We start from the raw sequence: 18,735 nt of genomic DNA on the forward strand, positions 1-18,735 counted from the left end.
CCTACCGGGTTGGAAGTGGAAGAGCTTGCGTGCAGCGCCACTGTGCATGTGCAGAATCTTCTGGGCACGCGTAGAGTTTCTGTGATGATGTCTGAGCAGGCGGGCGGAGCCTCCCACCGCTGCCACTACTGGTCGGCCCAAACCAGGATAAACTGCCAGAATACCACCTATGATCTTTGGAGGGGAAAATGCCACCAAAGAAGTTCTTAGATGTAAAAACTTTGAAGCTTAGTTTCAAACCTATTTTCTTTTTTCTTTTTTATCTACACTAATCAGGCCTGGAAGATGCTGCTTTTAAGGACTTGGGTGAATTAACATGCCTAAAGTCAACTACAAGGACACAATGAGATGAACCAGATGGCTTGGACAACATTTGACTCAATCTGACACGGGGTATTTCCTTAGGGGTTGGATGGGTAAGTCAATCTGAAGGGCGTGTTTGTGTGATAATAGGTATTAGGCAGAGGATGAAAATCTTGAGTAATGTACAGTGGGATGTAAGGTCGTCATTGCTCAGCTTGATGTTAATGATCATAACCGGAAGCGCTGATCAAATAGATGGCTGTCTTGGGAGAACACTATAGGAATCATTAAGTGTTCACTCTGAGTTTAAGCAGCTGATCTCAAGCTGCTTTTCTGGTCTATAAAGATCTTACCACCAAAATGTGGAAGGGTGACGTCTATGTTTAGAAAAGCCAGTGTACAAACACCTAAGAATTATTGTGTCAGACGAAAACACTTACCAACACAAATTATGGCAGGCCACAGTCCATTTCATCAGATGTAACCTTTCTGTAAAAAAACTAGTATTATTGATTGTTTCCTCTGTGCCTCCTATACTATCTTTGCTGGGAAGGCCAGAGAGCAGACATGCCTTAATAAATATATGCAGACATACCCAGGAGAATTATTTCATCTAAAGGGGGGGGCAGAGGAAGCAAAGTGTGACTATAATTCTGGCCTTAAAATAATAGTGTCAGGGTTCCATATAGCATCCAAAAGTAACTCAGAGTCCAAGGGAAAGTATTGCTCAAAGTTCCAATTTATTAAGAGAGCCATGTTGGCACATCTGGGGAAACCTGAATCTGAAAGCTTCCTGGTTTTCCCCACCCAGTTGAAAGTTCGAGATCTTGCCCCTACACCCACAAATCACATAGTCCAATCTCCCACTGCTATGCTGGCAGTTCCCCCATCCAGTTCCGGTCAGGAGCAGAGGTGCAGAGACAAAGGATGACCTTGGCTTTCTAGAAAGAATTTTGTTATAGCTACATAGCATCTAACTCCATACAATCCCCCCCTTCTCATTTTCCCACAATAGAAAAGAGCAAAGTAGAATAATAGAAAGGGTGGCAGGCCAAAGATCCAAAAGGAATATGACTGCAGGCCTGACAAATAGTTTATTAATGCAACCCTTAAGGAAGGAGGGAAGGAAGGAGAGAAGAAAGGAGGGAAGGAAGGAGGGAAGGAAGGAGAGAAGGAGAGAAGAAAGGAGGGAAGGAAGGAGGGAATGTAGGAGAGAAGGAAGGGGGGAAGGAAGGAGGAAAGGAAGGGGGAAAGGAAGGAGAGGAGGAGAGAAGAAAGGAGGGAAGGAAGGAGGAAAGGAAGGAGGGAAGGAGGAGGGAAGCAGAGAAGGAGAGAAGAAAGGGGGAGGGAAGGGGGAAGGAGGGAGGGAAGGAAGGAGAGTAGGAGAGAAGAAAGGAGGGAAGGAAGGAAGGAGGGAAGGAAGGAAGAAGAAGTAGGAATGTTGTAAGATAAGATGGAGTTATGGGATGGTAAGAAAGCAATTTCAAGTATATTGTCAACTGTAGGGGGAAAATTGTTATAAATACATATTATTAATAACAGTTATGAGATCATATAATTGTGAATGTATATATGAAATTAATAAAATTTTCTAAAAAAAAAAGAATGCAACCCTTATGCTGTAAATTAAAAACACAAACAAACTTATTCCTTTAAAAAATGAAAGTTTAATTCATTTTTTTTAAAAATCTAAGGATAAAGTACTTTTACTTAGAAAAGTTCCCATAATTTCTTTCCTCTTTGAATTATTTAACCACCATTCTTCCTCCACCTGTATTGATGCTACATGAGGGGCTCTAGTAAAGGCATGGTATTCAGGAGAAGGGAGCCTTGAAATTAAGTTGAGGTATTGTTTTTACAATTCTCCCCAGAAGAGGTAAAGCTGGCTGTTATGCTGATTTATTTTAGATAATAGCCAAAGACATTGTGTTTGTTTGAGCAACTGTCCCCAGGGTCCAGATTACCTCTCAAATTAAGGTTTGTGTTAATTTTTAATATATTTTACTTTTGATAAATGGTTTTTATTGTACAACTTAATGCTGCACTTTTGTTTTTATTACTTTTATTGTTTGCTGTTTTACGCTTAGACTTCTTTATTGTAAAATCTTTATCATCTGCATTGCTTTTGCTCCTGGGCAAGAAAAGAGCTGGAAATATAATTGTCATCACTGCCATGATCATCATCAGATGGAGCAGTGGCATTTATTCATTTCTACCATAATACATTTTCCAACTTTTCATGGATGTATAAATGTCATAACCTTGCTTCCTTCCTCTGAATCAACCAATGAAACAATAGTTCTGCAGAGTGTCCAAATAACTTTGCTTTGATGAGCCATGGTGGCACAGTGATTAGAATGCAGTATTTCAGACTCATTCTGCCGACTGCCAGCAGTTCGATCATGACCAGCTCAAGGTTAACTCAGCCTTCCGCCCTTCCAAGTTCCGTAAAACGAGGATCCACATTGTTGGAAGCAATATGCTCTGTAAACCACTTAGAGAGGGCTATAAAGCTCTATGAAGCAGTATATAAATCTAATTGCTATTGCTATATCTGGTGTGCATTGGGGAAGTCTGTAGGCTGGTAGAAAAGTTATGCTGGCATAAACAATGCTACTCTTACTCATACATTTCATTATAAGTCCGTGTCTTACATTTATATTATACTCATTTGTTTAATGACAGTTCAAACTTACAATGCTGAAAACAAAATCTTTCAAAAGGCTGAAAAATGTTATCTATATCTATGACTGGTCCTCATATATATGACTTTTGTAGTGATCATGTGATCAAAATTTGGGTACTTGGCCACCAGCATTTATTTACAATGGTTGCAACCTTCTGTTAATAGGTAAAGCATACCTTTGAGTATGCTTAACTACTGTGGGGATTCATTTAATGACTACAACAAAAAAATGGGTATGGCTCAATTAATGACTGCCTCCTTTAGTGCTTTGATTTTGTTTGATGAAAAGTATTGTGAAAAAGAAAATCTGGCTGCTTTCAAGAATCTGTTTCAATAACACATACAACACCAAAGAGCATTCATCAGTGATGGGATTGAATTTATTTTACTACTGGTTCTGTGGGCGTGGCTTGGTGGCCATGGTGTGTGCTGGAGTCTGATGTAATCTAATTTATTGTCCAGGGAGCAGACATTTGTTAGCAGGATGGATGGTAGAGCAGGCCGGCTAGGTTTACTTTTAGCCTAGCATTAACTCCTGCTTGCTTTCCGCACTTCCGCTTCCTTTTGCACCGCTTCCGATGCCCCCTCCTCCATCCATTGGCTTCTGGCGATACCGGGGTCTGAGGGCCTGAACCTCGGAGCAAGCTGAGGTTGCGCAGCTTCTTCCGCAAATCGTCATTAATGGTGTTGGAGTTGTTTCCATATTTCCATAATGTCTGCCAAAGGTACAGGGTATTGCGCTTCAGGGTATTGATGACCACCTTTAAAGCACTCCATGGTAGTGGATCTGGGTACTTGAGAGACCGCCTTCTGCCGATTACCTCCCTCCGACCGATTAGATCGCACAGACTGGGCCTCCTCCGAACTCCATCTGCCAGTCAATGTCGACTGGCGACTACACGGAGGAGAGCCTTTTCTGTTGCAGCTCCGACCCTGTGGAACGACCTCCCCGTCGAGATTCGTACCCTCACCACCATCCAGACCTTCCGCACAGCCCTTAAGACCTGGCTCTCCCATCAGGCCTGGGGATAGGTTCCAATTTACCCGCCTGAGTGTTGATTGTTGAATGCAAGTTGTGTTTTATTATTTTACTCTGTTCACATATTGTTTGTCTTTTGGTATTGCACCCCCTTCCCTGTGATTGTAAGCCGCCCTGAGTCCCCTCAGGGAAAAGGGCGGCCTATAAATCTTAATAAAATGTCTAAAAAAAATGTCTACACATAAACGCCAGTTGCTCTGACATCCATATGTTTCATGGGATAGGATACAACATAAAAAATAGCACCACTTTAGATCCGGATGGGCTGCTGCAAGCTACTGCTGTGCCGTCGTCGTCGAGTCATGGCCTTAAACCCGTGTCCTCAAAAGAAAACCCCCAAAGAGCTGCACAGGCGTGCCGGGACTCAGCAGTTTAACTGCGTCCATCTTTTTGCCGGTCATGAACACCTTAAGCCAAATGAAGGTTTGCTTGGGGGAAACCCCACTGCAATTAGTCAGTCAGACTATTCCTGAATCCAGGTCTGATGCTCTTCTGAAAAAGCCTAAATTCTAAACTCAAAAATGCTCCACTTGAAAAGGGGTGGAGAGAAGGCCTGAGTTGAAGCAGGATAGAGTGATCAATAACAGTGAGTTTATTTTCAATTTGTACTATGAAGGAATGGCAGGTCTGGAGAGAGTGGCCAAGAAGTTCATTTTTGAACTTCTGGCTGGCAGGAATCCATGTTACATGATCCTGGAAAACACACAATTAAAATTGGTGCCTATAAAATAAATTGTTACCAGAATGTAGAGCCCCTCTCTCCAATAAAGCACATAGTAAACAATGTAGCCAAATCAAACTCTTGTCATCAGAAGTAGTGAAAATCTGTAATGCACTTAGTGATGACAAAACCACCAATACACAGCTGGCAAAACCTGCCTCTCTTTTGTGGTTAAAATTGATCTGTGCCCAGAATTAGACTTGCGTGCTTCCAAGAAATGCTAATTGATGTTCTTTGAAATCTATCAGGAATCTTATAAAACTTGACATTTTGACTTGGGAACTTTGGATAGAGCCATTAGCCATAAACAGATATCTCTGCAAAAGTCAGAGATCTAGTCTGTCTTTCAACCCAAAGTCAAAATACCTGCCATCTTCCCTGAATCTTCACACTGTCCGGTCTCGGGTTGGCGTTCAGGGCTCAGGACCCTGGACAGCACCCTGAAATTTGGGGAGCTGGTTAGAGTTTTAAAGTTGGACTTGGGTTAATGTCAAGGTTCCAAGTAATACCCCCAATGAAAGAAGAATCTAAGGCTTGAAGTTCCTCAGAGTTCCATTTTATTAGAGATGTCCTATTGGCACATCTGGGAAAACCCGAATCTGAAAGCTTCCAGGTTTTCCCCACCCAAATGGAGGTTGAAGTCCCTGTCCGCACCCACATGTCCATCACACGGCCCAATCGGGCACCAACTGTAGATGCCTCCCAGTCATGCCCCTCAATGTGTAGGGCAAGATGTCCTTGACTCTCTGAGAAAGGAATGTTATTTTGACTATGTCTCTCCCTATGACTCCATATAATCCCCCTTCCCATTTTCCCACAGCATTGAATGTGGCAGGCCTGAAGGTCCAATGTAAAAGATGGCTTCCAAGCCTGACAATACCTTTGTAGAGCAATTCCCAGTGATAGGCAGAGAGGGGGCATTGCCCAGCAGAATAAGTGGCCAATAGATAGATGCTGGGGTATTCTCAGTTCCTGAGTATATCAGCAAATACGTTGTTGGTGTAGAATGGTAGATTATATTGCGGGTTATCAGGAGGAGGAGAAGATGGGAACAGTTAAGGATGACCTCAGGTTGTATGAAATATGAGCTGGGGATAAGCTGAAGGCAATGTCATGAGGACATCAGAGATAAAAGAGTTTCTCAGGTCATTCTCATGATATAATTAGGAAACATGAAGATGAACTTGTAGTCTTTGCTACTGGTTAATAAACTAAGTTGCAGTAAATTGAAAAAAAGGCAGGGCTGGAGAGTTGATTTTCTTATAAAAATAAAATCTTGGATATGAGAAGAAAAATGGCTATGACCATGACAAGAAAAAACAAATGATAAGCTGGCAAGATGTCAGCCTAATTTTGCAGGCAAGGTTCAAAGCAAGAACAAACGAGTGTCAACAAAGTAGAGAGATGATATTGACGCGGTAAATGTAACAGACTAATTATAAATAATTCACACCTAACTATTTGATCTCTTTTGGGATGCTTAAAATTGCTTTGTAAGGTTTGGCTACTTTATTATGGTTTGCCACCAACTTTGCAATAGACACTGAAAAGAAGAAGAAGAAGAAGAAGAAGAAGAAGAAGAAGAAGAAGAAGAAGAAGAAGAAGAAGAAGAAGAAGAAGAAGAAGAAGAAGAAGAAGAAGAAGAAGAAGAAAGCTATGGCCTTAAACTAAGCTTTTAGAAGGATCTCTTTCTTCAAATATTCCAGATCCAAACCAATGTTTTTATATTTTCTCTGCCTTCCTCTTGCCTCCCTTGCTGCTCCTTCTTTTTTGCTTCCTCACAGAGAAATACAGAGAGATTAATAATATGCAGATTCTTTGACGAAGATATTATTACTGCTTCAGCCTTCAAGGTCTCTTAATATCCTAACAAACCTACTTTGGAAAATATGGCTTGTGGCAAACTATCCTTGGGCCTATTTAGGCTGACCCATAGAAGATTTCTAAGTCATTGTTCTTCATTGGATGATGATTTTTTTTACTAAACATTTCTCCTTTTGACTAATATTAATGGGTCAGTTATCTACGTTAAACACTCAGTGCAAATTAAAGGGGAGAAACCCCAGGCATTATTGTGAGTTTAAACCTATATAGTAAATGATATAAATTGTTGCTGGATGTATATGATAGAGTTGTATATTTATATAATGCAGTATTCCAGGCTGGCACAAGCAAAGGAGTGTTAAATATTGTAAATTCTTTCAGTAAATACTGAAAGAAATACCACCTTAAAGAAAGACATATTTTCCAGTTGCGGAACATTAAGAATTCTGAGACACGGTGGCTCAGTAGTCCCATTACTTATCCCAGCTTCTGCCAACCTAGCAGTTCGAAAGCACATAAAAAATGCAAGTAGAAAAATAGGAACCACTTTTGGTGGGAAGGTAACAGTGTTTAGGCATGCAGCCCACATGATGTCTTCAGACAGTGCTGGCTCTTTGGCTTTAAAACAGAAATGAGCACCACCCCCTAGAGTCAGGAACGACTAGCACATATGTGTGAGGGGAAACCTTTACCTAAGAATTCAGGCTCTACATTAGGATGATGGTACCATTTCTCTTTTGGCTTCTTCTTTTTTAAGCTAACAATCAAAACAAATCAAATATCTTTATGAAGGACTTTGACCAGTACAGTAAAAAGAGAGATTTTACAGTAAAAAGTAAAATAGTTAATGAAACAATTTGTTATTGGGAAAGTGGAAAAAAGAGAATAGGACAATAATAAGACAATATTATTAATTGAGTTTAATATTGGATTAAAGGTTTTGTGCAGTTGTAGAACTTGGTGAAGATACTTGTCCACCTGAAACGTGAGTATGGGGTTAACTTTTCTTAAAAAGTAATAAACATAAATTGATCAGCGTGGCCTTTGTCTTTGGAAATAATTAGGGAGATCCGATCATGTCTCGGACACATAACAATTAGATTCATGACTATGTGATTTGACAGTGTTATATTTTCTGGACCCGCTATTGCAGTAATGGAAAATCAACAAAGACTTTACAAACATCAAAAATGAAAATATAATTTCACATAACCAAGAAATATGTTTATAACAGTATACTGCACACCTGTTTTAGAACTTAGTAACACATACAGGATTCTATTAGGCCTCCCGTAGCTCAATGTAGAGCCTTCGGGTTGTGAAATAGCAGGGAAAGAAACCAACAACAGGTGTGAAACATGCCTTGCAGTTCTGCAGAAGGAACGCCACATGCTACTGTGTGCCGCAATGCTTTCTCACAGTTGGAGTAAGCAATTTCATTTGGTTTTGGTTCATCGTCACATTTAAAATATGCTAAAGGAAGGAAACCTGTCTCAGCTGTTTGATATCTAATTCAGAAATAATATTTATTTTACATAAAAAATGTTGATGAATATCTGCTTTTAGATATGGGGAACTGAAAAATCCTGCCATTAAGAAAATACTATTTGTTAAGCAAGGTATGTGGAAGTGGATAATTGTAGCTCGGTTCTCTACATTTTTATGGAGAAGTAATTCTCACTATCTTCAGTGGGGTTTCCTCTCAGGTAAATAAGCATACAATTACAGCCAGATACAACTTGCTTATTTCTCCCTATATCCGTGATGGCGAACTTATGGCACATGTGCCACATGCGGCACGCGGAGCCATTTGTTAGGGCAAGCGAGGCGTTGCCCTGTCAGCTCCACCATGCCTTTATTTTTGGCTGTTTTTTGCTGTCTAAAGGCTTCCCTGAAGCCTCCGAAGGGCGAAAAACAACCCAATGCGCAAATCAGAAGTTTGGGAACTGACTTCTGATTTGTGCATTGGGCCATTTTTCACCCTCTGGAGGCTTCAGGGAAGCCTCCTGAGGTTTCGGGGGGGGACAACTGTTTTCGCCCTCTCCAAGCTCCTAGAAAGTCTCTGGAGTCTGGGGAGGGTGAAAAACAAGTCCATCACATGCCAAAAGCAGGGGGAGGGTGGGCGTCACACGCGTATGCATGCAGGGGGGTGTTGCACACATAGACATATGGGTGTGGGCATGCCCGCGCATGAATCCACTGCACTCCCACTGCTTTTGGCACCTGATGGGAAAAAGATTAGCCATCACTGCCCTATATGAACCATGCATCAATTAAATGTTGGCCAGCTGGATTTCTGCTCTGTTAACAGAAAAGACTAAAAGCTCTGCACTGATAGACCAGTCCTTCCTAGATAATGGATTCCTAGGTGATGTAGCAAAAAAAACCCTGTCTTTGTACCAATTAGAAGCCAATCATCATCATCATCATCATCATCATCATCATCATCATCATCATCATCATCATCATCATCATCATTCTAGCCATGTCTATCCACTGCAGGATGTATGTTTCTGTATGTTTCCAGCCTTGAGCTGTCCTTTGCCAGTTGGGCCCACAATTCTTGCTGATATCATCACTCCATCTTGATGTAGGTCTCTTTTGTAGACACTTTTCATCAAGTTGGTGTTCTCACCTAGGCTTCCCCAAAAAGCATGAAGCCGACTCTTTGTCCTGATAAAACCCCTTTTATTTAGTTTAAAGTGAATTCCTCTTCAGCAAAGTCCGGGGCAACCGTCTTTCAAGAGATTTCACAACTACAGACCTTTATCAGGCTTGGAGAGCTGCCAGGCCGATATCTTCCAAATGCCACTCCATAGCAGACAATACTTTGCAAGAAGTCAGGAACAGATCTTCACCCTAATGAATTGAATTCTGCAAACTCCATTCCCCTTCCACTCCTCTTTATTTCTTATGGGAGGGGCCATTCACCATCCACCTGTGGCTTTATTCCTGAATCAACTCTTGTTCCTTAGCTGTTCCCTTCTCCTGACAGCTCTGTGCATGTGCACACTGGGAACAGTCTCCAGCTGTTCTTCTGATCCACTGATGTCCGACTCCGAAGGCAGCTGATAACTGTCAGATGGCCCTGGCCCCATCTCTACCTCCGACGCAGAGCCCTTGTGTCTGAGTCTGCACCAGCTCCGCTGAGAGGCCACAACAGTTGGATCCATTCTATGACTGTCTTGGTTAACCTGCCATCAGTTCTTCTTGCTATGTGACCAACCCATTTCCATTTATTTTATTTTTTTCATGGCATTGCAAATTTTCATTTGTTCTCTAATCCATGTGTATCTATCTTTTTTTCTATCTTGTCTTGTGATGCCCAGCATGTATCTTTCCATGGCTCTTTGGGCCACCTTTTGTATTGTTTGTGAGGTTAATAAGCAAATCCTATCATGAAAATTAAAGAAAGACTGAAATTCAAAACTTGTTTATTTGAAAGTTAAATTCTACATTAATTTTTACAGTAGGACGTGAGTTATATTATTATTCTCCTCCTCATTTAAGGTTCTTAGATGTGAGACAATGATTGTCTTTGTGTTGCATTATTTTCCTCCCATTGTTTTTCTATTGTGAAAAAAAAGTCTTAAAATGTGCAGCTTTACTCAGGGTGACAAAATACTATCATTGAATTATTTTACTCTCTCGCAGTTGGCTCATATTTATTTTATTCTTTTGTTGCTTGCATGTATTGCTCATTTTAATCTGTTTTTTTCCTTACTTGTCTATTACTTTAAATTGGCAAAAGGATATTTATAAATATATAAATTACCTAAAATTACTCAGACTTAAACCTGTGTAAATATGCACAACTCAAATTGCTCCAAAGCATATTTCTTCATTATCATATTTATGGAGGCCCAGGAGTATAACATCTTGTGTGATTTATACTTAACTACTCTTTATGCGTACTTGGAATCAGCTTTGCTCGTCTTCAGTGTGGGTTATTCGAACTTCATACATACATAGTTATGCCCTGTGCAATATATTTAAAGTGCTTCTTTTTGTAAACAAAACATGTTTCTTTATATTTATTTAAAATAAAATGCTGCCATTTAAAATGGAATTTTTAATGGGATGGCTTGCAACATCTCTTTCTTTCTTTCCCTTTGTCTCTGACTTGGAAGAATACATATCTCTTGGCTGGAGTGCTGAAGGATATTCATAGTTGAAGGTCAGGCAATATTGAGGAAGTACATTTCCAGACTATGCGGTAGCTCAGTGGCTAAGACGCTGAGCTTGTTGATCAGAAAGGTCGGCAGTTCGGCAGTTTGAATCCCTAGCACCATGTAAGGGAGTGAGCTCCCATTACTTGTCCCAGCTTCTGCCAACCTAGCAGTTCAAAAGCACATAAAATGCAAGTAGAAAAACAGGAACCACATTTGGTGGGAAAGTAACAGTGTTACAGTGTTTAGTCATACTGGCCACATGACCACGGAGACGTCTTCGGACAGCCCTGGCTCTTCGGCTTTGAAACGGAGATGAGCACTGCCCCCTAGAGTCAGGAATGACTAGCACATATGTATGAGGGGAACCTTTACCTTTGCACTTCCAGATAGACCCAATGACACCTGAGCAAGAAAAGGCAACCTGAAAGAGGACTTCTAATGCTGACCATAAGGCAAGAATAGGAACAAAAGGGAAATAAATAACAAACATATACACATTAATGATATTTGACTTCATAAAACTGTTGCTCTTGGCTGCTCTTGGGTTTATCTAGTTCATGGTCCCTTTCATGAAGTTTCAAATGGTTTATCAACCTCCATCGATTTTATTACACGAAATACTTTAATTAATGCTACTTTAACTAATAGTACTATGAACAACTGTTCAGTGACCCTTCGAAATTACAACAACACTGAAAAATAGCATTATGACCATACCTTGTATTGAAACTGTCCTTAAGATCACAAGATCTATATTTGGGGATTTTGCAACCTACGGAAATTTGCAACTATTGTAGGCAAATCACTGCCCGAAAGAGATATCTAGGTGGTTCCCTGATGCTTCAACTTCATAAGATAAATCTGAAGTATTCTGAGTTTGTTGGTTTATTGGTTCTTAATGGTTATCACCTTTGCGCTGGTTAAATATTTCAGCCCACAAATTTATTTCTAATATTCCAGCTAAATGCATGCTTTGAAACTGATCAAGGAGAGATTCAACCTAGAAATAAGGAGAAATTTTCTGACAGTGAGAACAATCAACCAATGGAACAAATGTTGCCTTCGGAAGTTGTGGGGGCTTCATCACTTGAGACTTTCAAGATTGGACTGCCATTTGTCAGAAATGGTGTAGGGCAGGGATGTGAAACTCAAGCTTAGGCGCCAGATCCAGCCTGCAGGGTACTTAGATCTGGCCTGTGAGGCCACCCTGGAAATAGTGAAGGACTACAGTGCCTCTGCCAGCAAAAATGGAGCTCATGAGGGCTACACATGCCCCCCCCCCAGCTCAGTTTTCACTGGCAGAGGGTGGCAGGAGGCTGTCCCAGCTGAAAACAAAGCTCAGGAGCCTGTTTTTGTTGGCAGAGTGCTCAGGCCACCACAGGCTCCCCCAAACACAAGTGACGTTAGGCTGGCCACACCCACCCGGGCCAGGCCCCCTGTCCTCTCCCCCCCAGATCCAACAAAACCCTGATGCGGCCCTCAATGAAATTGAGTTTGACACCCTGGTATAAGGTCTCCTGCTTGGATGGGGGTTGGATTAAATGACCTACAAGGTCCCTTCCAACTCTGTTAATCTGTAAAAAAATATCTATAAATGTAATTATGCATTAGTAATCTGAACTAATAACACTGGTAATTTTTTTTCTTTCTCTCTAGGACTACAAGACTATACAAAGGACATGCCTGCATTGTGTTTATATGCACAAGGTATATATAACTGGAACTAACAATCCTACTGAATGACAGATTTAAACACACAGGCTATCTAATTATATGATGACACATGGCTAAATATCCAAAATGATTTTATTGAAAAGTGTGTCTAAGATGCTAAATAGTTTGACAGCTCAGTTGATGATCTTTCATCTTTAGATATGCAAGTCATTGTCTATTACAGATGTTGATTTCAGGTCAATTTATCTCCCCTTTGCTTATATAAATGTACATCTATTTATTATGTAAAAAAGGATGTGCAAACTAAATCTGCTACAGACACTAAAGAGCTAAGATTATTTTCAGTATGACTTGAAGAAACCACCGTAGGCCAACCTATGGGTATTATGTGGTATATAAAGGAATAAAATAATAATATTGTTATTGCTGCTGTCATTTATTTATTGATTTGATTTGTACAGCCACCCACTTACAACAGTGACTCTGGAGAACAGGCATTGAAACATCCTTCCCGAAAAGAAGGCTGAAATTTTATTTACTCTGTGTTTGTTTTAAATATTTATTTGCTGCCCATCATGCCATGCCACCCTCATTATTCTCATTATTAGAATAAAATTTCAAACTGGATACCTCTGTGAATAAGTTAACATGTTCCAAAATTAGCTAGAAAGATAATGTTCATATAGAACATTTGTTAAAAAGTTAATTGTTATAACAAAGCTGGGATCGGTATTTTTATGTGTCCTACCAGAATTACATTACAGGGGATGTTGCTCAAAATAGGCAAAATGCTTCATACCAATGGAGCAGCTTGCCTTCATAAGTTGTGGGAGAGGAGATTGGACTGCCATTTGTCAGAAATGGTGTAGGATCTCCTGCTTGAGCGGGAGGTTGGACTAGATGACCTATAAGGTCCCTTCCAACTCTGTTAATCTGTTAAACCCATATTAAAACTGCCTGGGCAATGGATCTGATATTAACTACTTATTTAGGTCATCTTAGTTGATCCTAAAAAAGGATATTACCAAAGTGATTTTTGTGGGTAAGTTTTTGTTCTGATAGGTAAGCATGACCGCAATTGCTTTTTATATTCTTTGGATAGTAGAATTTCAATTCAGTTCTATTTATGTTTATGCTGAAATAAAACCTCACATACAATTTATCCTGAGGTAAGGGTGCATTAATAGTGCAGTTTAGTCTCATCCTTCATAAACATTGCAAAATTTTTGATGGTTATTAAGAGTGGTATCTCTTGGTAACATAGCAGTCTTTCATTTCTTGCTCTAGGGAACTCAAGGTTATCAGTTTCTGTCTAGACTGCTATGTCTTTAATTTGAGGGTTATATTTTGTTTTATATTGTTTCAGTTTTCAGGAACATGTGGGAATCTAATATCAAATAAATGACTGTATAATGGATGGTTCTTTAGTTGTGATAGCAGACAATGTCTCCTGTTATTAGAAGTTGCAAACAATCTATGTTCAAGGATTATTAAGTAGCCTGTACTGAATTTCGCCATTCATTTCATACCATACGCGATCATGAATTAGTTGATGGTAATCTGTTAATAAAAATGTAATATTCTAAATTATCCACCATAAAGATATTCACGTTTTCAAAAATAAAACTGTCTCTGCAATCTGTAAGATGCTGAAATGATTAAAAATATTTCTTTCCATAACGGAGAAAAATAGCATCCTTATTTTCTATGAAAAGATAATCTCATATTAAAATATAGTAGTAACTTCGACAAGGCTAATAACTTTTATTATTTCTGGTTATGCTCAGTGTAGCCAATGATTTAAAATATAAATAAAAGACTTTATTATTGAGACTTTTGAATGTTTCTTTAGGTTCTAATCTATTCTTTGGCTTGATAGGCATGACTGGATGAATAAATATGCTAAATAAGAGGTAGAATAGAGGTGATCTGAGCCCTATTTCATTCCCCATAACGTAAGCAGTTATCATCAAAGATTGCTTATCTTTAACTCCCTCCATATTTGAATTTTGAATTCACCAGGAAGAATGCAAGCAGCCAGAAATAGAAGAGGAAGAACTGCTGCTGCAATTGTGCTTGTAGCTACAATGCAGTTAGTGCAAAGAACTGATTCAAAGGGCCACATGTAAACTTCAATGCAACTGTTTTGGTGGCTAATAATTTTGAGAATAGGGAATGTATCAGTGGTGGGATTCAAAAACTTTTACTACTGATTCTGTGGGCGTGACTTAGTGGGCATGGCGTGGCTTGGTGGGCATGGCTTGGTGGCATGGCAGGGGAAGAATACTGTAAAATCTCCATTCTCATCCCACTCCAGGGGAAGGATATTATAAAATCTGTATTCCCTCCCCACTCCATGGGAAGGTTACTGCAAAATCCCCATTTCCTCCCGATCATCTGGGATTCAGGAGGCAGAGAATAGGTGGGGGGTGGGGCCAGTCAGAGGTGGTATATACTGGTTCTCTGAACTACCCCAAAATTTTTACTTCTGCTTTTCCAAAACTGGTCAGAACTTGCTGAATACCACCTCTGCATTGTATGATTTGAAGAAGGCTGGTTTAAGCTGTTGAGTTAGCAACAGGTTGCTCTACACCAAGGGTGTCAAACTTGTGGTGTCACGTTGTTGTGACATGACATATTGTGACTTTTTCCACCTTTGCTAAACCGGGGTTGGGCATGGCCAGCACATGATACATCCAACCCGCGGGCCATGAGTTTGACATTCCTGCTCTACAAAATCCGAGGTGGCGCAGTGGTTAAATGCAGCACTGCAGGCTACTTCAGCTGACTGCAGTTCTGCAGTTCGGCTATTCAAATCTCACCGGCTCAGGGTTGACTCAGCTTTCCATCCTTCCAAAGTGGGTAAAATGAGGACCCGGATTGTTGTTGGGGGCAATATGCTGACTCTGTAAACCGCTTAGAGGGGGCTGAAAGCCTATGAAGCGGTATATAAGTCTAACTGCTATTGCTATTGCTAAAATCAACTCTACAACTCATGGTGCTAGACTGGGAGGGGTTCATATCATGAGAGGAATTTTCAAGGAGATTCAAGATTACCATTACAATTTGTTATTGCATAGACTCCTTTGTAAATAATACTGAAAAATAAGATCAGGCTGTCAAACAACTTAAACCTCTGCCAGGCTATCCCATCTTCTGTACATGGAAGATCTGAAGCTGTATGGAAAAAGCCCAACTGAAATTCAATCACTGTTCATATATGCAGTCAGGATATTGCCATTGTCATTGCAAAGTTGTTTAGCCTGGACAAAAATGCAACCTTGCCATCAAGAGGGGAAAACAGTAAAATCTGATGGAATAAACAAAAATTGAAAATAGGGAATATATGGTTTGAAGAAGGTTGGTCTAAGCTGTTGGGTTAGCAACAGATTGCTCTACACAATCAACTCTACAGGTTCATCTATGCAACCAAGTTTCCTCATCACTATATATTTCTCAAAGGTATTATTCCATACTTGTGTACAGTCCACCAAGAAGGCAACTTTCTTCTGTATTTTACTGCTACGCATCAAAAGTTGTCATTTCTGATTTATGCTGATACAAGTAGTAGTGCTATCTAATTGGCCTGCTGTGATTTTTATTTCATTATTACTCCAGTTTTCACTGTGCGGTGTGGTGGGAATGTTCCACATCAAATCTAATCTCACTGCCTTTCACAAATTTTTCACCATGGGCTGCTGGGATATCTGCTTCCTTCTGAAGGGAATTCAACCCATGAACCTCTGGTTTTCCCTTTCATTTCACAAGGGGGCATGAAACTCTGACTGATATATTCATAAGAGTTGTCAGCGTTTCCTTCTAGTCCAAATGATAGGAAGAAATGTAAAGCAGTAAATATTTCTTCCTCTTACTTGGTTGTGGTGCACCAATGAACAATACTTGAAAAGTGCCAAGTATGAGACGGATAAACAAAATTGTTCATGTAAAAATGCTAGCAAAGGCAACCCTCTGTTCTTAAAAACTGATTCAAAGAAAGGAAAACAATTGATACATGCTTTCCAAACAAAGATTTCTGTAGATTTGTGTATATAGGATAGTGTTCATATGGGAAAGGTCCATAGAAGCCCATCAATCAATGTTCAGCATTAGTATGTTCAGAGAGAACACCATATTGTCCCCATAGTGAAGGCAAAAGACATGGTTGAAACCCATAAATATTTTTTAACCAGTCTTCATTACCAGCCAGTTTAAGACAGTTTAAGGCTCATATGAAAGTGTCTTATGTCAGTTCATAGTGATCATATCCAGGGATGATATTCAGACTGTTCTGACCGGTTCTGACAAACCAGTAGCGGAAATTTTGAATAGTTCGAAGAACTGGGAAATACCATCTTTGGCTGCCACCACACCCATCTATTCACTGCCTCCAGAGTCCCAGCTGATCAGCTGGGTCTTCTTTTGTCACCCTGCACAGGACAATGGAGCTGCAAAGCAGGTTGGTAGGGTGGGGAGGGAATGCGGATTTTACAGTATTCCTCCCCTGGAGTGGGGTGGAAATGGAGATTTTGCAGTATTCTTCCCCCAGAGTGGGGTGGAAATGGAGATTTTTCAGTATCCTTTACCCGGAGTGGGGTGGAAATGGAGATTTTACAGTATCCTTCCCCTGAAGTGGGGTGGAAATGGAGATTTTGCAGTATTCTTGCCCTGGAGTGGGGTGGGAAGAGAAGGGAGATTTTGCAGTATCCTTCCCCTGGAGTGAGGAGGGAATGGGGATTTTGCAGTATCCTTCCCCTGACAGCCCACCAAGCCATGCCATACCATGCCCACCAAGCCATGCCTGCTAAGCCACACCTACCAAGCCACACCCATAGAACCTGTAGTAAAAAAAAATTAAATCCCACCACTAATTTCATATCCCATTGAAAGTTTCTTCATTGCTCACTTCTTTTAAGAATAAAGCAATTCTTCCTGTTCTCATGCTGCATGTGAAATTGTATTTTGGTTTTACTTTCAAAGAGACCTTTTCCAATGTCCCATAAATATCTCTGCTATTTTATGTTCACCTTAAATTTTTCCATCTGTTTGCTTCTAAGCCAGGCATTCAGCTCTCCTGCATGGTCAGAACACTTTATCAATGGATAAGTGATTTTAATTGCTTATTTTGCCTGAATTTAGGAAAGGTAAACCAGTGGGATGAAATTTGAAAAAACAGGGATTAGGGATAGAGGGAAAAAATAGATTTACACTTCTTACTCACATTTGCAACTAAGTGTAGCCTCAATCAAATCATAATTGCCATGACTGTTTAAACCCCTGTGGATGCTGCTATAGCACTCAGAAAGTTATTATAAAATAGGCTGTTCTAATTTGGGTGCATATGGCTGTAGCGGTTTGATCATTAAAGAAGGAGGGTCAATTTGGTACAATGGTTAAGGTGGTGGCCTAGAAACCAGAAGACTGGGAGTTCCAACCCCAAGTATGAAAGCCAAACAGGTGACTTTGGGCCAGTCATTCTCATTCCTCTAAATTCACCTCACAGGAGGTGAGAAAATGGGAAGAAAAGCATGTGAGTATGTTTGCTGTCTTCAGGTGCATATGAATCAGTGGTGGGTTTCCATTTTTTTAGTTTGTATCAAGCGCAATGCTTCTGCGCATGCACAGAAGCGTCCGCGCAGGTGGGCGGAACCTCCTGCCACTGTTACTACTGGTTCGCCCAATCCAGGCCAATCCGGGAGAAACCCACCTCTGGTGTGTATGTCTATCTATCTAAAAACGGTTCTGTGAGTCTCTGTGTATGAATGTTCCAGCATAATTCTGGAACACCTTGAGCAATTTCAACCAAACTTGGTACACAGATGACTTAGTCTCTGGAAAAAAATATTGTGGGAGTAAGACACCCCTAAAACCTGTCGGGGGAGTTCTTTTAAGATGCAGCCTGTTGTGCCTTAAAATGGCTGCTACTGTACAGCTCGGTGGAGCTGCCATGGTAACAGCTTCACAGTACTCCACAAAGGGGCTCCCTCTGCTAAAGTGAAAAATCTAACATTAGAAATTGGTTATTTTTCCCCTATAAATAAATACCTGGGCAACACCTAGCAAATAAGTAAAATTGGGATAAAAATCTTAATAAAAAGGAAATATTACACAAATGGTGTTTGATAATTTTGGGTTAGCTTAAAACCAAGTAGGATTGAAGCCATAAGTGACTTATTAGCCTTTTGGATTAAATATAATGTTATGTAATGTAGTATATTAGTAAATATTAGCTCTGTTGGATTAAAGATCATGTTATGTAGAGCCTCTGTAGGACAAATTATAAGGGGGAAGCATGTTACATTTTGCAAATTGCCATAGG

General features: G+C 40.2%; 1 long non-coding RNA gene across 1 annotated transcript; it reads left to right on the plus strand.

Moving 5' to 3' along the window:
* The first annotated feature begins 239 nt into the window (after positions 1 to 239).
* On the plus strand, positions 240 to 13,375 carry LOC148043790 (uncharacterized). Its single transcript, XR_015697811.1, has 3 exons — positions 240 to 416; positions 12,402 to 12,452; positions 12,881 to 13,375. It is a non-coding gene; the product is annotated as an uncharacterized LOC148043790 (long non-coding RNA).
* Positions 13,376 to 18,735: the final 5,360 nt, after the last annotated feature.

Source organism: Thamnophis sirtalis, unplaced genomic scaffold (assembly GCF_051295495.1).
Source record: "Thamnophis sirtalis isolate CommonGarterSnake01/CBP01778 unplaced genomic scaffold, rThaSir2_p1.2 scaffold_10, whole genome shotgun sequence".
NCBI classification, from domain to species: domain Eukaryota; kingdom Metazoa; phylum Chordata; class Lepidosauria; order Squamata; family Natricidae; genus Thamnophis; species Thamnophis sirtalis.